This window comes from Anser cygnoides, chromosome 19 (genome assembly GCF_040182565.1).
Source record: "Anser cygnoides isolate HZ-2024a breed goose chromosome 19, Taihu_goose_T2T_genome, whole genome shotgun sequence".
Lineage (NCBI taxonomy): Eukaryota > Metazoa > Chordata > Aves > Anseriformes > Anatidae > Anser > Anser cygnoides.
Window position 1 is genome coordinate 8,461,459 of NC_089891.1, and position 15,063 is coordinate 8,476,521.

Here is a 15,063-nt window from a genome sequence, read left to right on the forward strand (position 1 = left end):
CAGGTAATGAAATTGCCCAGTGCTTTTCCTTTCCCGCTTCCTTCTCGCATTTCACCCCCAGCCCTTGAAATGTCCCAAATCCCCCCCAAAGCTGTGTGGGCTCTGGCCTCCCCAGTTTGGTGCCTCCCACCTGCAGGTTTATTGAGCAGTTTGTCAGTTCCATTTACCCTTAAAATTATACCATTGTACTCAGCTGGGCTCACAGAGCTAAAAATTAGATCTTGATTATCTTGTCTATTTTTAGAAGCTGGAGAAGGATCAAAATGCACTATTTTACATGCTACAGTGGAGCATTTATGCGATTGGGTAGAGGCACGCTTCCCCAGCACCGCCACACATCAGGGCCGTGATAAGCAATTTGTAACCCGACAGGAAGGAAAAGTAGGCCAGCCTACAAGAGAGTATCTAGGAACTGCTCCTGCGGGATTTGTGCTACGCTGCCTCCAGCAGCTGAAATAACAGCATGAAATTGCGATTAAAAATTAAAGAGATGTGGGCTACTTGACCTTCTTTTAATCAGGGACACGGAGGCCGTGGCTGGAGTAAGGATGCCAAAGAAACGCAGCTTCTGTCCAGAAGTTTCATGCAAGAAGAGGCTGCTGAAACTCAGCAGGAACTGGGCGCAACAGCGCTGATTTATTTCTGGTCAACGCAGTCCCCGAGGGATTTCCAGGCTGCACGAGGTGCTGGTGCCCTCAGGACGCTGCCACATAGCTTTCAGAAGGGGAGCGCAGCAGGGCTTGCTCCGAGAGTTACAGTCTGAACGGACGAGAAACAGGAAATAAATCATCAACTGTTACATCTTCTAAGTTTACAGAAATCCAGGCAAGATCAATTAGGCCCCTGAGAGGTGTTGCTAATTAGGAGTTTTGCACTTTGGCACACCTTTTTACCCAGGCTGTTATTGCAGTTACGCAGCTGACTTGGGTGTCAGCTGGAGCATAGGCTGTCAGATAGGCAGCTTGTTTGGGTGGATGTGTACACTGGGTCCCGGCTTGTTTTGGTACGTGGCATTGTGATAAGCTGCTAGCAGGGTTAAGTTGGAATAATAATGTAGCTGTGGCAATGTTGATACAGAGTGGATGCAAATGCTGATGAGTGTTTTGGGCTAACAGTGTGAATCTGGCAGCCTGCTCTCAAATTAACATGACTGGGAAGGCATGAAGTAGATACAGTGTGGTTTAAAAAGAAAAAAAAAAAAAAGGCATATTGAAAAGGGTGATTCCGTGGAGTTTTTCCCAGCTTGTGCAGATAGGAGTATGATAACAAACAATTCAACTTCCAAAAGATAGCTAACACATGACAGGTTTTCTGCTGAAGTAAATGTGGAATTTTTTATTTTATTTACAATTTCCAAGTGAGAGGATGCAGAAAAAGTAGTACGTAAACAATTTAGTCCTACCCCCTGAAAGCCTGTTCTGCATCTTTCACTGCATGTAGGCTCCCAGAACAAAACTACCCTTAGGTAGTTTCAGCCCAATTACATAAATGTGATATAGTTCTGTTGTAGAGCTGTGTCCAACCATTTTTATAGAATAGGGCAATAACACATACGTAAACTTTCTTGCCCATGGTAGAAGTGTATTTATCACACTACATATAAAACCTAACCCCATTTAAACAGGCAGAATTTTTTAACTGATACATACTGAATATGCTGCCACCTTCTCCTAGCTGCAGAGAGGATGTGTTGGGCTTGTTGTGGTCACAGGCGGAGCTACAGCCAGAGCCTCAAGTGTTCTTCTGTATCCCCTGCAAGAAGTTTCCTATATCAGGATCTGTTCCGTATTTCTTACTGGCATGTGCGTGTTCAAAGAATTGTTGCTGTTTGCTGCTCCCATCAGTTTTTAATTACTGTGCCCTTGAATGCTAACATCACTGAGGAAGATTGGTCGGGTTAACTGGGGCATGTCTTCTATCGTGAGATGGACCATATGGTTATGATGCCCTAAGGCATGGTTGTGGAAGATGGGAACCTGCCCAGAAAAAGGGGGGTGTTAGGAGCCATTAAGAACTGTTGGTCATATTCTTAGATGGTGAAAATCAACTTAAGAGTAAGAAAGAAATGAGGATATGTTCCTGGTGGGTTTTCTTTTCCCACTCTGTAAGCTCTTAAGACTGTTAGAGTAGGAACTTTTTCTGTATGGTGCCTCCTTATAACTCTTACAGCTTAATCTCCTCCAGGGTCCTCTTTTGTTTTTTAAATTTCAGAATTAAAATTGCTTGTCATATTTCAATCTCTGAAAGGGGGTTCTGCCATAAAACTCTTTTAGACTATTTTGTCTCTTGGGATCTTCGTCCCACTGGCTTCTTGTTGAACTCCTCAGAATATTTCATAGACCAGTTACATCCTTTTTTTCTCTCTAGGCATTTCTGATGCTATTTGGCCTGCAGGCTCAAAATGATTGCAGTGTGCTCGACCGAAATTTTCCTCAGTGCATTGTACAGGAGAGCTCACATCATGAGTGAGCGAAGAACTAATGTCCTACTTTCCCTTTGCCCGTTCATAGTGCAGAACAGTGCCTGAGCACAGCGTGGGCAAACCCCAGCTCTGCACGCTGAGGAGACTGGTGTGCAGAAACAGCTTATTTAACAGGTATTTATAGGAGTGCAGGAAAGAAGGAAGGAAAAAGAGAGGAGGAAGTGAATTCTTACAAATCAGAGGAAAGTAAATCTAAGGCCAAGAAAAAGGTATGATAGAAAAGGTTCCTGAAAAGGAGATTAAAGGTTAGCGAATAAAATGAAAAACAACTGGGAGAAGTCTGGGCTGTAATTAGGATGGTTTCTCTTGTTCACTTGCTGCTTATGGAAAATTGATATTTTGCAAATGTTTAACTTTGTCTAGTACCAGTTATCCCAAAGGCTCCCATGCACCATCCAACCTCTAGGCCAAATAAGTCTTTATCGTGGTTAAATTTCCATCGCTGAACTTGGAAGAGGAATTTCAGGGTTTGGTATGACAAATATGAAGCCAGTGGCTGAAGTGAAAAATAAATGTGTTCCTTTGTTTTTGTTTGAATCTGTTCATGGTAACAAAATAGAAACCAAGATGATCAGTTTATCAGCAGCAACCCAGAACCTTCTGTTTTCTTGTCTCTAGACCATGTCCATCAAAGTTCTGGAACCACATATTTTCTACCTGCATGCAGTGACTTTGCTTTTGCTTGTTTATCTCTGGGGGCATGGAGCGTGTCCTGAAGAAAAGCCACTGAGAACCTTCTTGGTGTTCTCCCTCCCTTTCTAGCAGGATACCTGCTATACATGTGTACTGCAAAAACGTGGGGCTCTAGACTAGTAATCAATGTCACCTACATCAGCATGGGATTTGGGCTTTAAGAGTCTGTGACTTAAACCAACAGTGTTTGCAATTCTGGGCTTTTTTTTTTTTTTTAATGAACTAGCACAGATGTTTCCAAAGAAAGATTTATAAGTTGATTTTAACCCTGTGGAAGAGTGAGGAAGGAGATGTAAATAATGAATGAAGTCAGTATTTCACCGCATCTCTGAGATCTGATATGAGTAATGCATGGTATTTTGTGAGACTAGCAGATAAATGTTGCCTTTCATAAATATTTGTTTACCTCTGAACTCTTGAGCACAAAGATGAACAACCATTCCTTTATGAATCACTCTTTACGGGGTTTATCTAACTTCAGGAACTGCCACAAATTTCTCATCTGGGAAGCTGTCAGTAAGTGAAAGAGTAAATTGCCAGCTTTATACTTATACGGTATTTTGAAACTTGACATAAAACCTTTCTGTTTGTCTCATTACAAAGCCAACAGTGAGATATTACTGGGAAATTACCAAAGGGTGTCTTGTGTAGTGAACTCAGTTTTCACCTGTTGTCTAATACATTTCCTTGCCTGTAAAGAAACTGTGAGTAAGATTTCTCAGATTACTGCACCAAAGCAAAACTTTGCTATCAGGAGACATCCTGTGTCGTTTTGTGGTACTCAAATCAAAGCGGAAAGTTTGTATTCAGATACCACAGCACATGCCCTGCCAAGCGTGACCAATGCCCTGCTAGTCTACAAAGAAAAGCTTTAGCAGTGAAATGGTCTGATAACACTGACTCATGCTTCGTGAAGCAAAATTCTAGGGCTGGGGAAAGTCCTCGGTCACTTTCTTTACAACTATTAAAGATGACTGGTTTTTCCCCGTGAACAAAATTGTCAGATGTTTCCTGACTTAGAGCCAGGGCATTGCTCGCTGTGCTGCTGAGTGACATGCTTTTCTTCTAGCTTGTAGGTAATCTTTTTAGATCAAAAACCTTTACAGAAAGAAACTTGATTGTATAGTGCCTGTCATATGGGACACTCTCTCTGCTTCTCCCCTGCAAGAACAGGACCACTTAACCTTAGAAGGAAGAGGTGTGAAAGGAAAGAAACCAGCACTCTTCTTAGCATATCAATACTTAAATACCAAACGTTCATATTTAGTTGGACTTAGATACTTGCATTCTGCATAAACTCGTGCTTTTATGTGCAGTGTCTTCCTTCTTATGAAGGAATCTGATATTCGAGGGAGGATGGACTGTCCTGAATCAGCTCCCAGGAGCTCAGACTGTCTAAGGGTGTGCTCCCCTGTCTGCTCTGGGCTGGTCTGTGTTAGCACAGCTTGCACAGGTCTGCTCGGGGAGGCATACGGTTCTTTCCTCAGCTCTGGTAGGCTGGGGCTGCCTTCACACTCATGCCACTTCCACAAGAGCCCATAGTAACAAGAACCACATGGACCACACGCGTTTCTGTTTCCTATGGTAATTCACCATCTGTAGCTGCTTCTTAGATGACGTGGGGTCCCAGAGCTTCCCCCCCGCTGACAACTCGCTGCCTCACAGGAGCTCTTTTCTGATGGCATCTAAACACTTCCGTATTGAATGTGATTAATAAGAAGGGAGAGGTGAGTGCCAAGGGCATGGATCAGCATGTAAGAGCACTTCAGTATTTTAATTTGACCAGATTATGAAAACAGAATTTGAAAGGTAACTGGAGGCAGTCAACTCTCTTCTGCAGTGGCAGGGGGAAGCTGTGTCGCATCCAGCACAGAGAGGGGCCCTCCCATGACCCGTTCTCTGCAGGACACGGGGCACTGCAGGCCCCCAGCCGGGCTAGCCCTGCAGCCATTGGGCGCCTTGCTGAAGTATAAAATATAGGCCTGTGAATTCGCTTCATACAGCTTGCTGTGTTTTGGTTTGTTGAGGCAAAATAAAGCATTTCTGTTGAAGAAAAAAAAAAGTTATGTGGCCACAGCATGGCCCCCTACTCTGAGCTGGGGCGTATGTGGGGGCCAGGCCTAAGGGCTGGAGCAGCGTGGCACCAGGGCCTCTGCGGGGGCACCTCGCAGCAGGCCCAGCTGTCTGGGCACCCTTACCTAGCGCAGACAGGGCAGGAACAGCGTACGCTGCTGCCAGTGCTCAGCCCTCAGCACTCTGGATTGGTGCTGTAAGGGCTTGTCAGAGCGCTGGAAGAAACAGGAACTGGAGTGAGGGCAGAGTCCTTCCCCAGTTCTGTGCAGAACTGTGAGACATGGGTTTAGAAGCTAGATGTCCGTGGCTGATGTCTTACTAAAGCCAGCGGAGAGCTCCTGGCAGTGTACTGCAAGGTGTGGGTTTGCTCCTGTCTGTGCATGGTGCTTACAAGCAGGTAAGCAGAGCAGCAATCTATGGCACTGTGGTATCAGTGCTTTCACAGGACACTGGGCCAATATTCCCCGAGTATAGACAGCTTTGTTCCTTCAGCTGTTTTAAATCTCCCACTTCTTTTCATGTTGCAAACTGCTGGGACTGGAGTAGTGGCTGTGCCCTACAGAAGAGGTCCTGCCTGGGGCAGTGGCAATTCCACCCCTTCGCATGGGTGTTTTCTGTCCACACTGCTTGTCTGCTGCTGGCGGAAAATATTCTTTTGCTTCCTTTCCTCCTAATACTGTATATTCAGAAGTGTCTGGGCGGTACCAGAGCCATTGACAATAATGCTGATTACTTCACATCAGTATTTAATTAGGATGAAAGACAGGGGATGAGCAATGGGAGATTTTACACTTGGAAAAGAGATTGATTTACAGAACAATCAGCCTGTGGGCTCAGGCAGGCTTTGCTTTAAAAAAGCGAGAAAAGTATTCTTGTCACTTTTTGGTTGATCTAAATCAAGGAGCTTGTGCAAAAATCTTCTTCCCTGCCTATGATTGCAGAGACCTAACAATGGGGCAAAAATTGATCCTCTGTTAAATTTTGAGCAGTGCCTTGAGGAAGGAGGTGGGGAGCCTCGACGTCTGTACTGAAAGGCCTTGCCTGGGCTGCGCCCTGTCAGTCACAGAGGACTGCCCCTGCTGTAGCAATGCTTTTCTGCTCTTTGACAGTGTAGAACTGCCTGGGAATTAAAACAGGTTATTTGAAAGGCGTCTGTGAGATGTAAGTACATGCTGCGTTCCCTCATTGCTTGTACAGATGTGGAATCACCCAGGTGCAGTAGGAAGTCTGTCATGGCACCTTGGGAAGGCCTCAGTAGCAATACTGTCCTCACAGCTTCGCCCGCACTCCTCAGCTTCATTGCACAGTTGCACGTTTCTCCTATAGCCGTGAGTTTTCCCTGCAGCTTTCTGACAAAAGTTATGCAAAGTGAAGGCGTCACCTTGCCTTTTCCAGCAGCTCTGCACCCGCTGTTCCCTGCTCGGGGCCCAGCACCAGCCGGTCTCACCTCATCCTGCCCGGCAGCTGCCAGGCTGCCAACAGCCCGTGTGTGGCGGCTGGACCCCGGCACCTGAGGTGAGATGGCTTCCAGATCTTCCTCGCAGTTCAGCTGAACTGAAGGTTATGTTTTCCCTGGTATGTCTGTGCTTGTCAAGGAGGCTTCTCAATGATTGTCCTTACACTCTCATCCGTGAAGGGACTCTGAGAGAAATGAAATGCTGTTTTCTGTGGCTCTCTGAGCCTGCCACATCACTTGTTGGTCAGGAGTCCCCGTAGGGAGCTCTGGGTTCAGCTCAGCAATAGCTGAGGATAAAACTATTAGTTCTGGCTATTTGGATGGCAAGCTGGCTGGCAGAGCGTGCTCCCCTGCCTCTGAGTGCCAGCTGTGCCAAGCAGAACAGCCCCCTCCTCTTGTTCCTGCTGCCCAGCTCCTGGGAGCTGTCTGAGTATTAACACGTTGTGTCCCACAGCCTGCGAACAGCGGGCACATTCCTCAGCGAACAATTCCAAAAGGCCTTGATGGCTAAATACTTGTCCTCCTGCCTGGCTTTTAAGAAATGAAGTGAAACTTAATGGGAGTTCTGCGAAGTTTGATAGCCCTTCCACTCCGCTGCCATCATTCATGGTGGGCGTCCAAGCTTCCAGCCTAATGGGCATTTGTAAGAAGGCATCAACTCAGAAAAAGTGTCAACAGCACCACAGGTCAGACCAGGACATATTATTATGCACCTTTGAAAACATAGCCAGGCTTCACATCTCAGCCCAGCATGCAGCAATCATTAGTCACCCTGCATAATCCTCTTGACCTATTTCTTTTTTTTTCCTTTCAGAGTGGTCACATTTGAAAATACTGTCTAGAGCCAGTTGGGCTCACACAAAATCGTTAATTGGGAGCTGTCTAGCTGAGGGGTAACACAGGGGCAAAGTTCACTACAGCGTGCTCAGCACCCAGGCTGCAATGCTGAGTCTTCCAAGGGAGGTGGCGGCTGGGAGGCCTCGTGTCACCAGCATGCACAGGGACTTCACTCCTGTCCCTTTCAATGGTGTCGGGCACCTGAGCGCTTGGGTTCATCTGGAATTGAGGGGTTGACTGGATCTGGCCCAGCAGAAGGGTATGAATGTGAAGCTCTAATGGTATTTACATGCAGGAGGAGGAAAACACTGACTGGAATAACGGGGTGGCCAGCGAGGGACCACCTGCACACCTCTGTCCTGGAGAGCTGGGCCAGCATGGCATTTGTCACCGGGTGATTTTTAAAGGGGCTGCCACCCTGATGCTTTTCCCCTTAAGGCTGGTGCAGGAGACACACAAAGCGGCATCATTGACAGCTCTATGCACTGAGGATCGTTCAGTTTCCATCATCTTACAGGAGGTCTCACTTGTCCTGGCGGGGCAGGTACAGGGTGGCCATACACACGTGGCAAGATGTGGAAATGAGCTGCAGGCTTGGTACAGAGGCTTGTTACTTCTGAGACATTTATTCTGCACACCATATATCTGTTAAATTCCTGGAGGAGGCAGCCACAGATATGTAGATGAAAGAATTAGCATAAAAACTATCTACAATACTTATTCCATTATTATACTATCAAAGTACTTCACAGACTCTAATGAATTCATCTCATAGCTTCTCTGGGAGCTAGGAAATTGTTATTCAGCCCAAGTTTGCAGAAGATAAATTGAGCTATCCACTGATAAGGCCCAGGTCAGAGGTGGCAGAATCGGGCTGGTCTGCAGAAGAGCTAGGTGACTGTGTACCACTGGGGTCATCGGAGATGCCTGTCAGCGAGTGGGGACCTGTACCCTTGTCTCACCCGGTGCCTTGTCTGCTGGCACAGCTTCTATATCTGAGCATGTATAAAACTCAGCAGTACTTTGTGCACGTAGGTGGAATTTGTTACTAAATTTCATGCGCTGATCGTTTTCCAGAATGCTTTTTCTTGTTCCCCTGTTCTGCAGAGCCTGCCTGGGTGAAAGGCAGAGTGCAAAGCAGGGCTGCCCTGCCTCGACCGGGGAAAGATCAAAGCTCTGATGCTAATGGTGCTGAAGGCAAATTAATTTCTTGCTCACCTGCGCTAGTTTATTAAGCTACCAGCCTAGCAAGATTTGTAGGTGTCAAATCTACTTCTAGTTTATAAAAGCAGCCAAGGGGACCATTATAGGTTTGCTGCACCCTTGTACAAACAGGCGTTCAACTAATTAGGTCAGGCTGTGTTCTGTTAGAAGGAGCTGTGTTGTAAATCTCGCCTCTCCCTACCATGTCAGCCTTCCTGCCTTTTACTGGAGTTTCAGGGGCCCTCAGAGGTACCTGTGCTGTTATCTTCCAGTCCCTGTAGGCATCTATAAAATTTTGCAAGGCTTGATTTGGTCTGACAAAGTGTGGCATTTACATTGCAATACGCAGGCAGCCAGAAGTTGCTTGTCTCCCACTGTAAGGTCGCGGTCAAAAGTGGTTTGGTATATTTGAGGGATGGTGCAGGTAGGATCCTGTTTGGTTCTTGCTGTTTGTGAAGCTGTTTCCTTGTCTGTTTTTGACCTGTCATCACAGGACTGGACTGTGTCAGTCTGCCGTGCATATTTCTAGTCTCATTAGACCCCTGGGTACTGAGTACTGCTGTCTGTGCTCTTTTGCTGTTCCTTTCTGTAGGGATTTAGGGCAGAAGGGCTTTATGCTGCTGTCATCATCTTGTAAGGAGCAAAGAAGAAATGCAGTGTATTCCCTAGATGCCAGGATAATCGTATCTTGACAGAATACTAATTAATCATCTCGTAATCAGGTAATTATTTCCCATGTAGCTGTCTAATTACCATTTAGTAGCCTAGACTTCAGCCTGCAAATAGCTAATATTTTCAAGTGAGGGTTTCAAGGAGAGGAACACAGTGGGCCACAACTCTTGGTGTAACTCCTCTGTCTTTCTTGAATTACTCCTGGGATCAATTTGGTCTGCCAGTTCTTTTAGTCTACTGAAGCACACAGCAGCCCTAATAATTGCTGTGTTGGCAACAGGCGAAGAGTACAACCAACTCCATTGCTCAGTGTAATGGACTTAGCTGCTTTACTACAGCTGTTAACATGCTCATAAGTACACCCATATGTTGGCTCCCTAGGAGCTCTTACTAACCTAGCAGATTATAAGCTAACAAGCTTGAGTCACACTTTTGGAATCAATATACAAAATGCTCTTAAAAGGCAAGGTTATGTATTACAGCATGCTGAGTCTCTCCATGGTAGAGGAGAGATTTACTTGTAAACCAGGTAAGACTGCACAGATAAAAATTACAATCTTTGGTCAAAGGTTTCTTAACATTCATACCTTGAGTGTGTTTTCACCTCTCCCTCCAGCTAATTTACTCCTATTTTAGTTAGGTTTCCCAATGTCTGTGGTGTATGTGTGCATAGCATGTATGTATGAGTCCCATTCTCATGCCTCAAAAAATTTAGAGTTGTTAGAAAATGTTAACCACATTTGGAAGAGAGGCAAGAACCTCAACAATATTAAACTTTTATGGTTCATAACAATAGGCTTTTGTATGGGTATAGTTAAAGCAAGACAAGCCTTAATTTATGTGATTTTACCAGTGTAAAAATGATTTAATACAGTGACACTATTCCCATATGTGAAAGAAGTCACTGTAGACTGATACGAGGCGCTTTCCTGCTTGTGGAGCTGCCTCTTGTGCTGGTAATGTTATGTGGTTATGTGTGATTTGGGTTGCTGTTAACCATGTCCCACAACGTCTGTGTCAAAGTTGTAAAACTAAGCCTGAAGATATCAGAGTTCAGCTCAAAAGGACACGTACACCTACCATGATGCTGGCCATGGACACGGTGATGGGTTATTTAACATCTCCCTTTTATAAAGCTGGGAGCACTGCGTGACCCTAACAAAGAGGTAACTTCATGTCTCGGTGTCAGGTTTACCCCAGACGAATTGCAGCAATTTTCTCATGCTTTACAGCGCTCTGTTGTACCCAGCTGCCTCTGTATGCGTTCGCTGTATGTGTGTGCCTTCAGCTTCGCTATCTGTTCGTGTGTCCAGACCATCAGACCTTTGCCCAACCAGCCTCACAATGGCTTTGCAAACACTCTGAGGACCTGGAGTGTGTTTGTTTTTCCTTGGTTTGTTTTCTTTCCGCTACCTATCTTCGTGGCGATAAAGACTGCTGCTATTGACCTCAGTCAGAAGTGCTGCGATGGGCTTCGCTGTGCACAGAAGGGATGAGGTGCTGAGCCCTGCTCTCAGCAGCCGACCTCATGGCGCTTCTTGCCAGAGGAGCCAGGGGAGGGGAGGCCACGTAAATTGCAGGGACTCTCCAAGAATTAAGTGCTGAAAGAAAAGCAGCTAAAAATAGTCTCTCAGGCTAAATGTGAATCATCTGGAGAGGAATCAGCAGTAAGTTCTGCATGAAAACTGTGGAAGGAGGAAGCCATGTTTTCGGAAGCAGTCCTGCAGGCTGGCAGCAAATGAAGTCTGCCTGTGGAAAACTGCCACCTCCAACAGGCGCTGCTGGGGAGGCTTCATGTCCTTCCCTCTATCTGCCTTCTCCAGTTTTGGCTGGGACTCAAGTCAATCTCATTCTTACTGGTGCAGTTTTCAGTTAGGTCTCTCTCAGGATGTTTTTTTTTCCCCAGATTTTGGTCATGTTTCGAGAGCTGGAGCTCCAGAAAGTGGAATCGGGCTTTGTAAGAAGAGCTAGTCCACGTGATTTCCCTCTTCCTCCCCGTGGTCCAGACAGTTCCCAGGTTCCAGAAACATGGCAAGATAATGAAACCTTTTACAAAACAGTGTTTTTCCTTTGCACCCCTTCTCCCAATGCAAATGCTTAACCCCTCTGTCTTCCCCCTGCCATTCATTCTCTTCCCTCTTTGCCAGCTCTAATCTGCTGCTGGGGGTTACCAGAGCTATTTCCAATGCAACGTGTTTAATCCGAAACTGAAAAGTCTTTGTGAGCTGAGGCCGCAGTGTCATGCAGTGAATATCTTAGATTCAGAAGGGGATCAAGGTGGCTTCTTGGTTACCAGTAGTTAACACAATCCATTGTGTTTTATTTAATTGCCTTTTATATGTGTCTTTGTATCTCCTGCTAGGGAGAAGTGAGATCTGGAAGTGAGATAGCTTATAAATAGCTGTCGTTTTGCTGCAGCACCGAGGGAAACTTCAGCTGTAGCGCATCTATAGTCCTTTCTGACAGGCATTGAGGAGGCAGACTGAAGCCTTTCTGCCATACAATGCTGGGCTACAAAAGCAGCATTAGGCCAGCAGCCCCTGCTAGGCGGGAGTAGCTGAGCGCAGATGCATCCTGAGGCAGCGGGAGCACCGCTGACTTCGCGCAGCAGCGTGCATCATGCGAAGTAACGGGAGGAGCTCAGTCCTGCTGCTGGGCCGGAGCAGTGTGCAGGTACTGCCCCGGCACACGGCCAGGGCAGAAAGCCCAGCCCTTCGGTCCCCATCCCACGTCGCTTCTGTCCAGCTGCAGCAGCTTGGCATCATTTGTCTCTTTCCTTTCTTGGGATGGCATTTCTTGCTGAGACGCTGGACGGAGTGCCAACTCCAATGGCAGGCCACATTTCAGCAAAGCTGTTTTCTGTCAGAGTTGAAATGACCCAAAATTACAGGTTTTGACAGCATTTTGGCTTAGGCAGAAGGGAATTATGCCTAAATTTCTGAGCATCTCATTTTGACATCTTTCTGTGGAGTGTTTTGGTTTCATTTTTACTGGGTTTTTAACAAATTTGTTTAATTGTATAAACATTTAATAATATTAATAACACTTAATCATATAAACATTTTAAGAAACTGACCCCAATTAAAAAAAATGGTGAGAATTTTCACATTTTCTTTTAATTCTTTTTAGGGTATCTGGATTTATCTTCCATAATTCCTGTTTTCAGCCTGAGGCTGGTGAAAGACAGGGCAGCTATCCAGTAAAGCAATCTAGGAATATAGCAGGAACTATATTTCATCAGAATTTTTTCTTTTCCATTCAGAAGAAGAATGGCTAATGCGTGGTGCTTTTCCACTAGCTGTTAATAATGCATTTAGTTTATCCTGACGTGTTTAGAAGAATGCGACAAGAGCCCCAAGACATATTCTAACAAAGAAACATATCACTTGGCATTTTTACAGCGAACTAAGGCTTTTCTGGGTTACACATGTCAAAGCTAAGAAGTGGGTGTAACTTCCATTACCCACCAGAGAGGAAGCAGAAGGAAACAGTCTGATAAAATCGTAGTGTTTCGTTAGGCAAACTTTCCCATGTAAGGCTAAAATATTGCAGCCTGCCGAACTTCTTCCAGCCTTCAGGCCTGTTTTTTAAAAAACTTCAAGTGTGAACAGATAAGGAGTTAATTTACCTTCTCAGATTTAGACCTTTTGAAAGATGCATGGAAATTGTGAGTGCAAGAGATACATTTTTAATCATGCTGGGCTTATTTAATTGTAATCTTTGTCTGTCTCTGCTGTGGAGCATGGAGCCCTTCCCGCTCCTGGTTTGCACTGCGCAGCCCAGGCACATCCTAACTCTGCAGGAGAGCTGGCTTCATCTCTTGCTCTGCAGCCCCTGGATCTCAGGAGAAGGACCCTGAGCTGCAGCAGGCTCCATCGCTGCTCCTGGGCTGTGCTGCAGGGATGCTCCTGCGCCAGCCTTGCTGCAGAGCTGGGCAGCCCCGTCCTCTGTGCTGAGCCTGCAGGAGCAGCGATGTGTCCTAAGAGCACGACCTGTCTCAGGTGTCTCACTCCCAGGTGCACTGATGACTAGTGTTCTTAACGCTCTCTTTTGGGGAGAGCTGTTCATGCTTAATCTCGTTTGGGCTGGATGATGAAGCTGGTTCAAGGCTGCCTGCTCCAGGACTCATCAGCACTACAAAAGCAGAGCTGGGAACAGACAGAAGAGTTCATTCTTCTCCTTACAAATGTGTCTCTGGGAGTATAAAGAAGAGCAAAAACCAATATGCAAAGCCACGGTTATCTTTCCTTGCTACTTCCTTGACCTTATTGCCTCCTTTTGCTTCCCACCTTCCTTTACACCACTCTTGTTTGAAATCAGGAACTGAGGCCCTGCTGGGAAGATATATTTAACTGATTTACTTTAGCCACATTACACATGATGCACACATGGTTTGGTATGAGGAGTTCATTTTAAATTACTTACAGGCACATAATGGTAACTCTGGGAGGAAAGAAGGAGATTAAAGTGTATCCTTGCTGAAAACTCTAATCTTTGAAATGTTTGACCTTTCCCCCTTTGAGCAGTCCTCATAAACAAAATTAAAGGTCCATAAATTTCCATTGTTGCAGAGATCTGAATCTTAGAAGTACCAGAGCTAAAATAAACAGGGTTCAGTTATTCTTCATGTAATGTCATTTGGGCCAGCTCTAGATAAAATAGTTGCAAAAATGACTGTGCCAAGGCACAGTCTGATATGCCCCTATCATGCCTAAATTTAGACATCTTACGGGATTCAATGTGATTTTGTTTCAGTTTGACGATAAACTTCAGCTATGTTATGATTAACTAATAGAAAATGGCAGGAAATGTTTTTTTTCTGTCTCGTTAAAGACTGAAAGATGTTGAAAAACATTGCCTACCCTAACTCAAGAGAAGAATTCATTCTCAGAAGTGTTTGTGATCCTTAGGAAAAAAAATAAATAATTTGTCAAATCAGTCAAAATGCCAATGTTAAAACACTTTGATCTGACTTCCATAATATAAGCATTTTTATTACAATCAATTTACCTGTAGATACAAAAATTAATGTTGAATGAGAAAGCTGGATTGTATTCAAGATCAGCTGTTACATAGGAACAGTGGAGAAGGGGATCTTTAAATGCCTGCTCATTTATTCTGGTTTTGCCCAGGCTTCCATGATCTCGTGAATCTTTTCCATCTTACAGCCACTAAGATAAAGAATACCCTTTGCCACAATCAACATTTTCTGAATGGAACAACAAATTCAAAGGGGTAGGAGCCTAAATGAGTGCTATTTTACTGGTTTGGGAGGTAGCAGAGAGGTAGTATTTTTCTAGAGAGGAAGTTTGACTTCTGCTGGGCTTCAGACTTTCTGCTGTGCTGTCTTCCTTTCTTCTGGCTATTTCTTGCTCTCTGCAGCTTTGTACATCTCTTGTTTTGGACTGCAAGATCTGTGGGATAGATAGAGCCCGTGAATGTGTATGTCGTCTGGCACTGTGCGACCTGACTGTCTAGAATCTGTTGCCGTAACGCAAAAGATTATTCACATGCATTACTGCAGCCGCAGATTTTATGAATTCCCTGTTTCCAGGAATTGTGCGGCTGCAGGTCGTGAGATTTTGGTATAGCAGAGCCTTATAGTTGTACAGAAATATCTGGTTCCACTGAAGAGTTTGGCATCAAA

At 45.2% G+C, this 15,063-nt stretch overlaps 1 protein-coding gene across 4 annotated transcripts in view; it reads left to right on the plus strand.

Moving 5' to 3' along the window:
* RAB11FIP4 (RAB11 family interacting protein 4) overlaps nucleotides 1–15,063 on the plus strand; it is a 179,822-nt gene that overhangs the window by 59,771 nt on the left and 104,988 nt on the right. The gene's annotated exons all lie outside the window — the stretch shown is intronic.